A 13,649-nucleotide genomic window follows, 5' to 3' on the forward strand; every position below is an offset into this window, starting at 1 on the left:
ATAGAAATCTGGTTTTCCTTCCCATGGGAGGTGAGGGAGTCGGTGTGGAGATAAAGCCATGGAACTAGTTGGGATCACTAAAGGAGTAAATATAGATAGGAAAGAAGTCAGAGGATTGATCTTTGAAACATTCCAACTTTGAGAAATTGAGGAGATGAAGAGAAACTAGCAGATGGGACTAAGAAGTTGAAGTCAGTAATGTGGGACATTTTCCTGAGGCCAAGTGAAGAAGAGGGTTTTCAGAAGGAGAGTGGAATCAAGTGGGTCAGTTGCTGTGAATAGATCAAGAAAGATGAGGATTCAGAATTGACTATTGGATTTTTTTTTTTTTAAATCACACCCAGTGTGATGCTGCTCAGGGCAGGCCTTGAACTCACAACCCTGAGATCAAGACCTGACCTGAGGGATACGTTAGTGGCTCAGCAGTTGAGCGTCTGCTTTGGCTCAGGGTGTGATCCTGGAGTCCCAGGATTGAGTCCCACATCAGGCTTCCTACATGGAGCCTGCTTCTCCCTCTGCCTGTGTCTCTGTGTCTCTCATGAATAAATGAATAAAATCCTTTAAAAAAAAAAAAAGACCTGACCCGAGATCCAGAGTCAGCCACTTAACCAACTGAGCCACCCAGGTGCCCCTTGACTATTGGATTTTGCAGTGTAGTGGTCTCTGGGAACATGGAAAACATTGTCTCTGTTTTACCTCACTACCTTGCTTCTGTGGATTAAAACACTAGCTGATATTCTTGGCAGTTGCAATGAAACTTTTCCACTTCGCTGTGTCCCTGTTTCACCCTTGACCTCTTTGTGTTATCTAGTTTTGTTTTTTGAAAGATTTCATTTCCTCATGAGAGACTGAGAGAGAGAGGCAGAGACGTAGGCAGAGAGAGAAGCAGGCTTCATGCAGGGAGCCCGTTGTGGGACTTGATCCTGGGACTCGGGGATCACACTCTGAGCCAAAGACAGATGCTCAACCACTGAGCCACCCAGGTGTCCCTGTGTTACCTAGTTTTAAACTTTGGGCTTCACACCCTGACTTTAATCTTCACTGCTCCCGCCCCCCAAAGATTTACTTATTTTAGAGGGAGTGCGAACAAGGAGTGTGCACATGAGTGAACAGAGAGAGGGGCAGAGGGAGAGAAACTTAAGCAGACTAGCTAAGCAGGGAGCCTGGTGAGGGGCTTGATCCCACAACCCTGAGATCCTGACCTGAGCCACCCAGGTGCCCCTAATCTTCATTTCTGTTATCTTCCCTCAGTTTCACACATTTTCCTGGCTCTTCTCATGATGTTACTTGTCTCTTTTCCTTTACAAGGCTTTTTTTTTTCTTCTTCTTCTTTATAAGGCTTTTGATTTGATTTGTTCCTCTGGGCCCAGCATCTTTTGCTAGCTAAAGTAGGGTTTGTACCAATTTTTGGTGTGTGTCTTGGACTCCTTGGGTAATTAGATGAAGTTTATTAGGCCCCTTTCCAGGAGAGTTTTTAATTGCATGAAGTGAAATACATGAGATTACAAAGGAAATCAATTATGCGGGAATGTAGTTATCAAAACATCAAAAACTAATTTGTAATAAAAGTACATTTGCATCTCTTAATGCATTAAATAACATACTTAACAGTGTTCTTAATAGCTATCATAAATTTAAAATAGTGATATGTGTGGGGAAAAAAACAAAACCTCCAAAGTAGTGATATATGTGACGTTTCAATATACCCTTAACTACTAATATATGAAACTAAATGTGGTTTTTATTAGTGTCACAGTCACAAATACTGTTGATACTAATGTAGTTTGTTGCTGTATTTGTAAGAGAATAAATTTTTACATTTAATTTTCAAGTTAATGATAATAAAAATTTTATTCCCATGTAAATCTTGGTGAGTAGACCATTGAATGGGCCACCAGGGGAAAGAACAAGCCTTGTCTGCATGGAAGGAAGCATACTGTTACTTGGGCCTCCTACGCCTTCTATGCTTATGGGTGCCAGGGTAGGTTCTTGAACAGGAATAATAATTTTCTAAAATGTATTTGAAAAAAATCAGAACACTCATGGTAAACATCATCATCTAATGTACTATATTTGGCTTATTCTCTACCAGATTCTTTCAAGTTTCAAAAATTGGCTCCCTTGTTTCTTCTTTTGCTGCTGTGTACTTCTTTTTCTTATTATTATTTTTTAATTTTATTAATACATTCATTATAGACACACAGAGGGAGAACCAGGCTCCCAGCGAGGAGCCCGATGTGGGACTCGATCCTGACCTCAGGATCACTCCCTGAGCCAAAGGCAGATGCTCAACCGCTGAGCCACCCAGGCAACCCTGTACTTCTTTTTCTGATTAGCTTATCCAAAGCTACCTTAGATCTGTATTTTATTCTTTCAGAATTCAGTTTGAGTAGTCTGTCTACATCCTTTGTCTAGGGACAGCTGGAGAGGGAAGCTGGCGGTTTTGTGTATTCTTTCACCTCTTGGATGTTTCTGCATGGTTTTCCAGCAGAGGGCCCTTTCCTTAATGGCAAAGGAGTGAGTTCGGATATTCAGGGCCAAGGTCAAAGAGAAACCCTGCCCATTTTAAAATTGGGTTGTATGTTTTCTTACTGTTGAGTTTTGAGCTCTTAGAATACTTCTGGATACCAGTCCTTTATCAGATACACATTTTGCAGATATTTTCTACCAGTTTGTGGCTTAAAAAAAAAATTCTCTAAATGTCTTTCACAGAAGTTTTTAATTTAACAAAGTCCATCTGATCAATTATTTTCTTTTATGGATTATGCTTTTGGTGTTGTACCTAAAAGTTCAGTCAAAACCAAGGTCTCTTAGATTTTCTCCTTCGTAATCTTCTGTAAGTTTTATAGTTTTGTGTTTTACATTTTAGGTCTGTGTTCCATTTTGAGTAATTTTTATGAAAGGTGTAAAGTCAGTGCCTAGGTGTTTTTTTGTTTTTATTTGTGAATGTCTTTTTATTTATTTTAAAAGATTTATTTATTTGAGAGAGAGAGACAGAAAAAGAGAAGCAAGAGCCAAGGGAAGGGGCAGAGGGAGAGGGAGGAGCAGATTCACTGCTGCACAGGGCTTGATTCCAGGACCCTGAGGTCAATTGACCTGAGCCAAAGGCAGATGCTTAACTAACTGACTGAACCACCCAGACATCCTTGTTCATTTATTTTTAATCCTTTCTTTCAGAAGAGACTTTTAATTTGCTAAATAATGTGTCTCAGTCTTCATCTTTCCAGCTCTCATGGGGTCCCAAGTTCTTGGTGATGGTCCCAAGTGGTGGTATCCCCCAGTCATTAGAGGTATTATGTGAATTGTTTCCAGCACAGTTTCGTCTTTCTTAAACTCTGTTCAATAGAAATGCACATGACATGGTATATAAATACAGGGGTTTTGGGATGCCTGGGTAGCTCAGTGGTTGAGCGTCTGCCTTCAGCTCAGAGCATGGTCCTGGGATCGAGTTCCACATCAGGCTCCCTCTGAGGAGCCTGCTTCTCCCTCTGCCTCTTCCTCCTTTCTGCCTCTCTTTCTGTGTCTCTCATGAATAAATAAAATCTTCAAAAAAAAAAACTCTTATAAAAAAATAAATACAGGGATTTTGTGTAAGAAATAAATAACATGTTTTGGTACCTCTTTGAAGGTATCTAATGTACATCTATAACCATAATTTCTTATGGATTTTTTCACCAGTCTGATTCTAGTGTTGCATGACGCTCAATTAATAGGAACTGAAAGTTTAAGTTTTACTAATGCCTCTTGAAAACACATCTACCATATTTTTGGTGCTATAGTTGATGTCATGATTTGATTTGTCATTCTATCTCAGGAGATTTTAATATTTGGGACATTATTGTATATTCTTTCTACCAAAACATGGTTTTGGAATATGTTAAATGAACTGGTAACAGTACTAGAGGGGAACTGTATGGTTTATATTATTCTATCCATAGCTGTACTTTTTTGGCAACTGTACCTTTCCCACTTCATCCTCCCCAGAATTGTCCTCCAATCAGAAACGTGTTAAGCATATTCTTAAGTGTATTTCTTTTTTTTTTTTTTTAAGATTTATTTATTCATGATAGAGGCAGAGACACAGACAGAGGGAGAAGCAGGCTCCAAGCAAGGGGCCCGAAGTGGGACTTGATCCCGACCCCAGGATCACGCCCTGAGCCAAAGGCAGATAGATGCTCAACCACTGAGCCACCCAGGCATCCCTCTTTAAGTGTATTTCTGAGAAATGGGTATTGATAATATCACATGGTATTTTTTATTTTTAAATTTTATTTTTATCTTTCGTTTATTTTTTTAGAGTAAGCTCTATACCCAATGTGGGGATTGAACTCATGACCCTGAGATCAAGAACTGCATGGTCTACTGAATGAATCAGCCAGGCACCCCAAATCAAACTTTTTTAGATTGTTTTTTGTCTTAATGTTTACTTGCTTGCCTTTTTTTTTTTTTTTTTAGATTTTGTTTATTTATTAATGAGAGACACACACAGAGAGAGAGAGAGCGAGGCAGAGACACAGGCAGAGAGAGAAGCAGGCTCCATTCAGGGAGCCTGATGTGGGACTCGATCCTGGGTCTCCAGGATCAGACCCTGGGCTGAAGGCAGTGCGAAACTTCTGAGCCACGGGGGCCGCCTGTCTTAATGCTTTCTTGATAAATTTTCTTTTTATTGACTTCATGTAAGGAATCAGGTTTTTCTTAGGTGAACATGAGTAGGTTATGATGACATACTATATTACATATAATACATTACTATTCATACATGTAGTATTACATATACTATGTTACACTATACTGTATAAACTGTGTATGCTACACTTATATTTAGTATTTTTCTTTAAAGATTTTATTTATTTACTTGAGAGAGAGAGACAGAGATAGCAGAGCAGGGAGGAGGGGTAGTAGAGGGAGAAGCAAGCTCCCTGCTGAGCAGAGATCCCAGGACTCTGGGATCACAACCTGACCCAAAGGCAGATACTTTACCAACTGAGCCACCCAGGTGGCCCTAGTTGTTTTTATTCCAGTGTTTGAGTGAGATTAATTTGGTTTTTTAGTTTAATCTTTTTTTGTATTTTATAATCAGTGTCATATAAAATGAGTCGAGAGACAACTTGTACTACCATAGGTTAGGAATAGTCACTGTCACTGGGTTTATTGAATCTGTACATTGGAAGAAATTAACTGTAAATCTGTCTAGTAAGGAGTTTTTTTAATCCTCTGTAGTTTTTATTTTATTTATTTATTTCAAAGGTTTTATTTATTTATTCATGAGAGACACAGAGAGGCAGAGAGAGAGAGGGGCAGAGACACAGGCAGAGGGAGAAGCAAGCTCCATGCAGGGAGCCTGACCTGGGGCTCAATCCCAGGTCTCCAGGATCAAGCCCTGGACTGAAGGCGGCGCTAAACCACTGAGCACCTGGGTTGCCCGTCCTCTGTAGTTTTTAAATAATGTTCTCTGCTATTGCCAATTTAATTATTTTTTTCTTCTTTCAAGTATAATTAGCATAGAGTGTTATATTAGTTTCAGGTATACAGTATGATTCACAATTCTGTACAGTTTCTTAGTGCTCATCATGATAAATGCATTCTTAATCCCCTTTATTTCACCCCTCACCACCACCCCCCTACTCCCCTTCTGGAAACCACCAGTTCTCTGTATTTAAGAGTCCAGGTGGGGCACCTGGTGGCTCACTTGGTTAAGTGTCTGCCTTCAGCCCTGGTCATGATCCCGGGTCCTGGGATTGAGCCTTGCATCAGGCTCTCTGCTCAGCCGGGAGACTGCTTCTCTTTCTCCCTCTGACCCTCCGCCTGCTCCGCTTTCTCCCTCTGACCCTCCGCCTGCTCATCTCTCTGTCTCTCAAATTGATAAATAAAATGGATGAATAAAAAAAAATATTAAAAAAAATCTTTAAAAAAGTAGCCTGCATTCTTTTGGTCTCATTTTGTTTTGTTTCTTAAATTCTACATATGAGTGAAATCCTATGATATTTGACTTCCTGTGACTGGTTTCAATTCATATTGTACGTTCAGAGTCCATGCATGTTGTTGCAAAAGACATAAAGGCACACCCAAGTGCATGCCACATCTTTATTCATTCATCTGTCAGTGGATACTTTGTTGCTTCTGTAGCTTGGCTGTTATAAATAACACTACAGTAAACATAGGAATACATATATGTTTTTGAATTAGTGTTTTCTTTGGGTAAATACCCAGTAGTAGAATTACTAGGTTATAGGGTAATTCTATTTTTAATTTTTAAAAATTTTAATTATTTGACAGAGCAAGAGAGGATAAGCAGAGGGAGAGACAGAGGAGGGTTAGGGAGAAGCAGGCTCCCCACCGGATAGGGAGACTAATGCAGGGCTTGATCCCAGGACTCCAGGATCATGGCCTGAACTGAAGGCAGTCCGAGCCACCCAGGTGCCCCTATTTTTAATTTTAACTTTTGCTTTCCATACTGGCTGTTCCAACTTGCATTCCTACCAACAGTGTATGAGAGTTCCTTTTTTTCCCACATCTTCACCAACACTTGTTATTTTTTGAGTTTTTGATCATAGCCATTCTGACATTATTTTCTATCAATATATAAGAAAAATATGATAAAATCTACTTTTAAAGAAGTCTAAAAAGTTATTTCAGTAAGTTTGAAATAAAAATGTTTAGTATTGAGTGTGTCAAAGTTTAGTTGGCAGCATTCTCAGTTGCATATGAAATAATTGGACATCTGAATTGCTGGCATGGTAAGTTTTGCAGAATATGGGTGGTGGCAGTGGGATGTCTTCGGTTCATAAAATTTTTTTTAAGGATTTTATTTATTTATTCATGAGAAACACAGAGAGAGAGAGAGAGAGAGAGGCAGAGACATAGGCAGAGGGAGAAGCAGGCTCCATGCAGGGAGCCTGACATGGGACGTGATCCCGGGTCTCCAGGGAGAAGCAGGCTCCATGCAGGGAGCCTGACATGGGACCCGATGCCGGGTCTCCAGGATCAGGCCTTGGGCTGAAGGTGGCACTAAACCGCTGAGCCACCCGGTCTGCCCATGTCTTAGGTTCAATTAAACATTTATGTATTCAGACTGGTAAAACTATCATTATAGGTCTCCTCGGCACCACTTGATTCAGGAGTATTTAGGACAGAAACTATAACTTGTCCATAAGATAGAGTCTTGGGGCACATCATTGATTCCGTTGGTAGAACATGTGACTCTTGGTCTCAGAGTTGTGAGTTCAAGCCCCACATTGGGTATAGAGATTACTTAAAAATAAAATCTTAAAAAAACAAATAAAAGATAGTTGGAGTCCTTGTAGTCTGTGTAGCAGCAGTTCATACTTTCTGAAGTGCTCTTCTGACAGCTCAGGGTCAAAGAGATGTTATCCACATTGGGTGCTGCAGAGTACTCCATAGACATAGTTTCCAGGATCCTCTGCAAGGGACATGCCTAGTTGCATGTCACCAGATTCACAGAAACTTGCAAAGTAACATATAGGTGGCATGTTATTTTAATCGGGTAACAGGGATTATCCCTAGGTCAAACTCTTGTATGTAAGAGGAGAAAGGGTTTTGCTCACCTTTGGTAGCTAGTTTTACCTGCTGACCTTTGAAATAGTTTTTATTTTAGTTATTTTTAAAAGGTTTTTCTTACTCCAAGATGATTCCTTTTTTATTCTGCATTTTCTTTTAAAACTGACTTCATTTTTTTTTTTTTTTACATTTACATATGTCTTTGAGCCATCATTTTCTGTTTGGTGTGAGGTAAGAACCAAACTTTCTCAAAATGACTAATGAGTTGTTTGAATCCTTTATTGAATAATCATTTGTTTTCCTGTTAGAAATGTTGCTATTAAGAGCAGTTGTTATTAGGAAATAGTTCTTTAAATTAACAAATAGGTATATTAAAATATATACTTTTCAAGTAATAAATTATAATCTGATTATATACTAAATGTTTTTTTAAGATTTTTTTTATTATTTTGTTTTGTTTTGTTTTGTTTTGAAGATTTTATTTTTAAGTCATCTCTATACCCAACATGGGGCTCAGATTTACAACCTCAGGATGAAGACTAGCATGCTCCACCAACTGAGCCAGCCAGGCTCTCCATGATTGTGTATTAGACCCTGTTATCTATATGCTAAGAATTTATAGGGTCAGCTTTTTTTTTTCAAAGAAAGTATGTATAGTCTGAAGAAGGGGGTATATTTTTTCCTGAATAGGTTTGCCTTACTGAAAGCTGTTATGCTTATTCAGGTGGCCTTTGAAAGCTAACCTGCTCAGTGTAGTAGAAAGTGGTGAATAAGGGGTTTGAACAAGCTTGTAGTTTCAGACCCGCTTCTTCACTGACTCCTACTTTGTGCAAGTTAGCCTCACTGTTTTGCTTAGACTGCATGAATAGTAATCCCTATCCAGCCTACTTCTGAGTGTTGTTGAGGATTAGATGGGATAATAGATATAAAAACACTTTTAATTGGAAAAACAGCTTAAATGTAAGGACTTACTGCATCTTAACTTTTCCTCTCTTTCTCTTGTAGGTAGTGTTGGTGCTTCTTTTCAGTGCCAGTCCATCCATCACGACCACATTTGTCATGATGACAGTGACAAGGTGAGGTCTGTGTTGATGTCACTCATGGTAAAAATGCATGCTGCCCTAATATTGTTGGATGCATTTGCATAACTGTGGACATAGGGCCAGGAGGGTGTGCCTTGCTATGCACACCGTTGAGATGCTGAAGGCCTTCCTGATTTATGTGTCAGATTAGTAGACTGCACCAGAACACTTGAGGATTATTTTCAGGAAGTGGGCTGGACTCCTGCTAAACTTCAGTTTTTTTTTTGCCCTCATCCCTGTTCCTGTCACTTTGCTTCCTCATTTGCGAAGACTGAGTGAATTATCTTAATATATGAATAGGTACTCCCACAGCTGCTAATTACCTCAGCAATTTGTGTCTGTTTCTAGTTTGAAATATCTTAGGCATTTCAGTTTGGTTTGTTTTTGTAGTTGATTGTGTTAGATTATGGTTTCTTCTCATACTGACGTGTCGTCCCCCCCCCCCCCCCCCCGTTTCCTTTTTTTTTTTTCTTTTCCCCTCTCTGTTTCCAAAGCCCAATTTAAATGGTGGGGATTGAGAATGAAACCTGTTTCACGCCAAAGAAACCTGCCCTGGGCCTGTTTTTTTGTTTTTGAAATCAGGTCCAAACTGTTGGTAGTTTTGTTTCATTCTGGTATTTTGCTTCTTCTCTAAAGGAATCTGGTTTTGGGGGCTTCCCAGTACTCCTCAGTGCCCTTGATGGCTCAACCCTTGCAATAAATACTAATGTGGACTTGCTGTTTGGAACATCTGGTTGCTGATGTTGGATGGGCTTAAATTTAGTCTTTTCCATCATCAGTTTCCAGTGGCTTCCCTCCCATTTCCTGTGTCTTACATGCAGGAATGTATCACTCCCTTGGTAGTTTTCCAAGGCAGACCAATCCAAGTGATCTTTTTCTCTGCTGTTTTAATCAAGATCCTCCTCCCTCATCCTGTTGGAGCTAGATCAAGAAGTTGGTTGGTCATTGGGATTTTCCAAATGGTTTTCTTTGTTCTGTGTGCTGATCTCTCTGCTTTGTGGGCTTTGCTCAGACAGATTTCAGTCTGTTTACAGAGAGAGTGGTATGCTTTTAGCATTCCAGAGTCTCTTTTTATTACAGTAATCCAGGGGCATGGATTTAACTTCTAACTTATTTTAGAAGCAAGCTGCTGAAAGAGACTGCTAGACTGTATAGTTGGCTCTGTAAAATTCAGTATACCACAGATTGTAGAAATGAGCATTTGAAAAAAACCTGAGTGATGATAGAGGGAAAGGCAAGATCTCTTCAGGCCAGTAATATTGCATACATTTGTGCTTTGTAATTGTGAAGATGTTTTTGGGTTTTCTTTCCCTTGCTAAGTATAATATTCCTTTCTCCATTTGTTCATTTATGGTGGTGATGCCAAACTGTGCTCTGTTCTGTCTCCAGGTTTAAGAGTCTGGGGATGAGACTTCTCTCCACTTCTGCAAGAAACTTGCTGACTACTTTAAAATGTTTTTTTTTCCTAATTTCTGAATCTTTGTATGACCAATTTTGTGCTTTTGGGAGATGGCATTTTTTCATGACATAAGTGGGGATAGAGAAGAGAACTTAAGGCTTTTGTCACTTGATCAGCCCAATTTTCAAAGAATGTGAGAAACTGCTCTTCCCTCTCTTCTGTTTGCAGATACTGTTTCCCAGGGGGGGAATGGAGAGAATGGATTAGTCTCTTGACTGTGTATTTATAATTTATTCAACTGATTCAGTCAGGTGTATTATTGATTGGCAGCAATGTGTCTAGGCACTTAGGAAATCTATCAGAATACAAAACAAAGATTGCTGTTTCTTCATGAGTGTACAGTCTATCAGGGGAGGCAGACAATAAAAATAATTAATATAGTATGTTACAATAAGTGCAGTGGAGTAAAGAAAATGTAGAGCAGAATTAAGTGGGATGAGAACCACCAAGAGTTGGATAGTACAGATTGTGGCTTTGAATAGGATTATCAGTCATTGTCCTGGGGAGGAAAGCAGTAGATAGCATGTTTAGAATTCAGATCCTTATGTTTGCAACAGCTTCTGACTTTCTTCTGTAACAACAAACTGCTCCCTGATACTTACACTTGGGTGTGTGTATGTACATATTATACACTTACACATATATTCTCTCACTTTGAGAATTGAAGGGATTATGGGGCACAGCTAATCCAACCCTCTTTTTAAAATAAACTTGGAAGCTGTGACTCCGTAGGAAGAAATGACTTGTTCAGGATTCACCCTGTAGAGCTGGATCTAGACCAGATCTTCTGTCCCCTATACAAGTCATGCAAAAATAATTGCTTAGCTATTCTGATTGTGAAAACTGTCAAAACATGTGGATGCCTTGCTCAGTATCCTCACTTTCAGGCATGATTCATTTTTCAGATTTGGGAATAAAAGGTGATTTTTCTTAAAAGTTGCCTCAATTTTAACTCCATGTGTGACTGGGGATGGAACCAGGGGTGAGATGAATTAATTTGTAGCCTCAGTGGTACACTTTCCTAGAGTGACCTGGAACACTTCCAGGAAGGCTGGTCATTTGAGTGAGGGAAATGGGAGAATTCTTTCTGAACTGGCATGTATGTGAATGGCTACTCAGAGCAGAAGTCTTTCTGGACAAAACTTCCTTGTGCTAGCCTTGGGTCCATTTGTCACAGAAGAAGGCATCAGTCCAGTTTGTGTACAGGTAATGCCATGCACACTGCTTTCCGGGAAGGTTGGAAATGTGTTAACTGATTTTTCTTTCATGATTCTATGTATACATTCTTTTAATTTTGATGTTTTACATTTTATAGGTTTTTAAAAAGTTGTATGTTGAGTATAAAAAGATATGTAATACTACTTTTAACCCCTCTACTCAGAAGTAACATTTGGAATATAATATTAACAAGACTAATTAATGTTATATTTGTATAAAATATTTTTCATCTTTGCAAGCCCTGGTTATTAGTATATATTCAGAGTTGTACAGCTATCTCTACCATCTAATTTTAGAACAATTTTAACATTCCTCACTCAAATACCCATACCCATTAGCAATCACCCTCCATTATTCCATTCTCCTCCATTATTCCTTCTCCCACCTACCTAGCAACCACTTATCTTTACGTCTTAATGGATTTGCCTATTCTGCACATTTATAAATGGAATCACATACTTTGTGGCCTTTGTGTCTGGCTTCTCTCACTTAGCATGATAATCTCAAGGATTGTCTATGTTGTAGCATGAATCACTATTCCATTCCTTTTTATGTGTGAATAGTATTCCACTATGTGCATCTAATCTATTTTGTTTATTCATTTCACCGGTTAATAGGTGTCCACATTGTGGTTTTTATGAATAACATTACTAGGAACATTTTTATGTAAGTGTGTTTGTTTAGTTGGTCACATGGTATATTTTTAACATCTTTTTAAAAGATTTTATTTATTCATGAGACACATAGAGAGAGGCAGAGACACAGGCAGAGGGAGAAGCAGGGAGTCTGATGCGAGACTCGATCCTGGGATTCCAGGATCATGCCCTGAGCTGAAGGCAGATGCTCAACCACTGAGCCACCCAGGCATCCTTATTTCTAACATTTTTTTAAAAAGATTTGGTGAAAGAGAGAGCAAGCAGAAGCAGGGGGAGTGGCAGAGAGAGAGGGAGAATGGGAGATCTAGCCATGCAGGCTAGATCCCAGAACTCAGGGATCATGACCCAAGCCCAAGGCAGACGCTCAACTGACTGAGCCACCCAGGCACTCCTATTTTAAACATTTTGAGAATCTACCAAACTGTTTTGCAAAGTGGCTGTACCATTTTACATTCCAGCAAATGCGTGAGGGTCTCACATTCTTCACATCCACATGTTCACATCCAGCACTCTTCGGTTGTTTTTTTAAATTATAGCGGTTATAGTGAGATACCTCAGTTGTTTAGTTTGCATTTCTCTAATGACTAAGTATGCTGAGCATTTTTTTTATATGCTATTGGCCATCCCAAATCTTCTATAGTCAGTTAAAAAAAAAGTCATTTAGGACCTTTTTTATTGTTCTTGCCCCTGTGCTTAAAAAAAAAAAAAAAAAAAAAAAAAGTCTCCCCATACACCCAATTACATAGTTATATGTGTCCATTATGGTAATTTGGGGAAATACACAGAAACAGACTGTGTCATAAGAAAACTCACTCTTTCTGCATTCTCTTCATGGTTAAAATAAAACTAAATTGCTCTGATTTATCTATGTGTAATTAATGACCCTAAAATTCATTTGGTACATAGCACTTGTATCTTTCATGTTTCTGGGGTTTCCTGTGCTCATCTAGGAGTCTCTTGCTTGGAGTTTTCTCATATAGGTGCAGTCAAATGGTGGCTGAAGCTGGAGTCATCTTGAAGTCCTCAATCACATATTTGATGGTTGATGCTGACTGTCAGCTGGGTCTTCAACTGGGACCCGTGGCCAGAGCACCTAAATGTATTGTGGGTTTTCTTACAGCATGGCAGCTTGATTGCAAGAGTGACTGCTCCAAGAGGACCAGACAGATGCTGTAAGGCCTTTTATGACCTAACTTCTGAAGTCATAAAGCATCACTTCCAGCATAGTCACAGGCCTGCCCAAATTCAAAAGGAGGAACCTCAGTCTCCTCACTGGGGAGTAATGTCAACATAAGAAGAAGAGAATGAAGGGTGGGAGAACTTACTATGTATGGTCATCTTGGGAAATATAATCTGCACACTACATATACTTGAACATCAGTTAAAATGGCTGCATAATGTTCTACTATAAGGATACATGGTAATTTGCTTAACCGGTCTTTAATTGTAGAGCTTTAGGTAATTTTTAAAAGCTATTATGCATTTATTCATTCAACAGATATTTATTAAATGCCTACTATGTGCCAGGCACTGTTTAGTCACCAGGAAAGAGTGGTGAAAAGACTAACAAGGAAGATCCTTGTTCTTCTGGTGCTTATTTTTTTGTGAAAAGGGCAGAAAATGAGCTGTATTTGTAAATACCAGTAAATAACCAGATACTCATAAGTGCTGTACAAGTAATTGGGCAGTTGGCTAGATTAGGTATTAGGGAAGGTT

At 39.1% G+C, this 13,649-nt stretch overlaps 1 protein-coding gene across 3 annotated transcripts in view; it reads left to right on the forward strand.

Annotated features, from left to right (window-relative positions):
* The window catches only part of RNF38 (ring finger protein 38), a 136,783-nt gene that overhangs the window by 59,264 nt on the left and 63,870 nt on the right, over positions 1-13,649 (forward strand). For all 3 annotated transcript variants that reach the window (XM_055302470.1, XM_055302472.1, XM_055302473.1), the window contains exon 2: positions 8,524-8,594. The gene's annotated coding sequence lies outside the window, so the exon portion shown is untranslated. The remainder of the gene's footprint in view (positions 1-8,523; positions 8,595-13,649) is intronic.

This window comes from Nyctereutes procyonoides, unplaced genomic scaffold, assembly GCF_905146905.1.
Source record: "Nyctereutes procyonoides isolate TBG_1078 unplaced genomic scaffold, NYPRO_anot_genome, whole genome shotgun sequence".
In the NCBI taxonomy this organism is placed as follows: domain Eukaryota; kingdom Metazoa; phylum Chordata; class Mammalia; order Carnivora; family Canidae; genus Nyctereutes; species Nyctereutes procyonoides.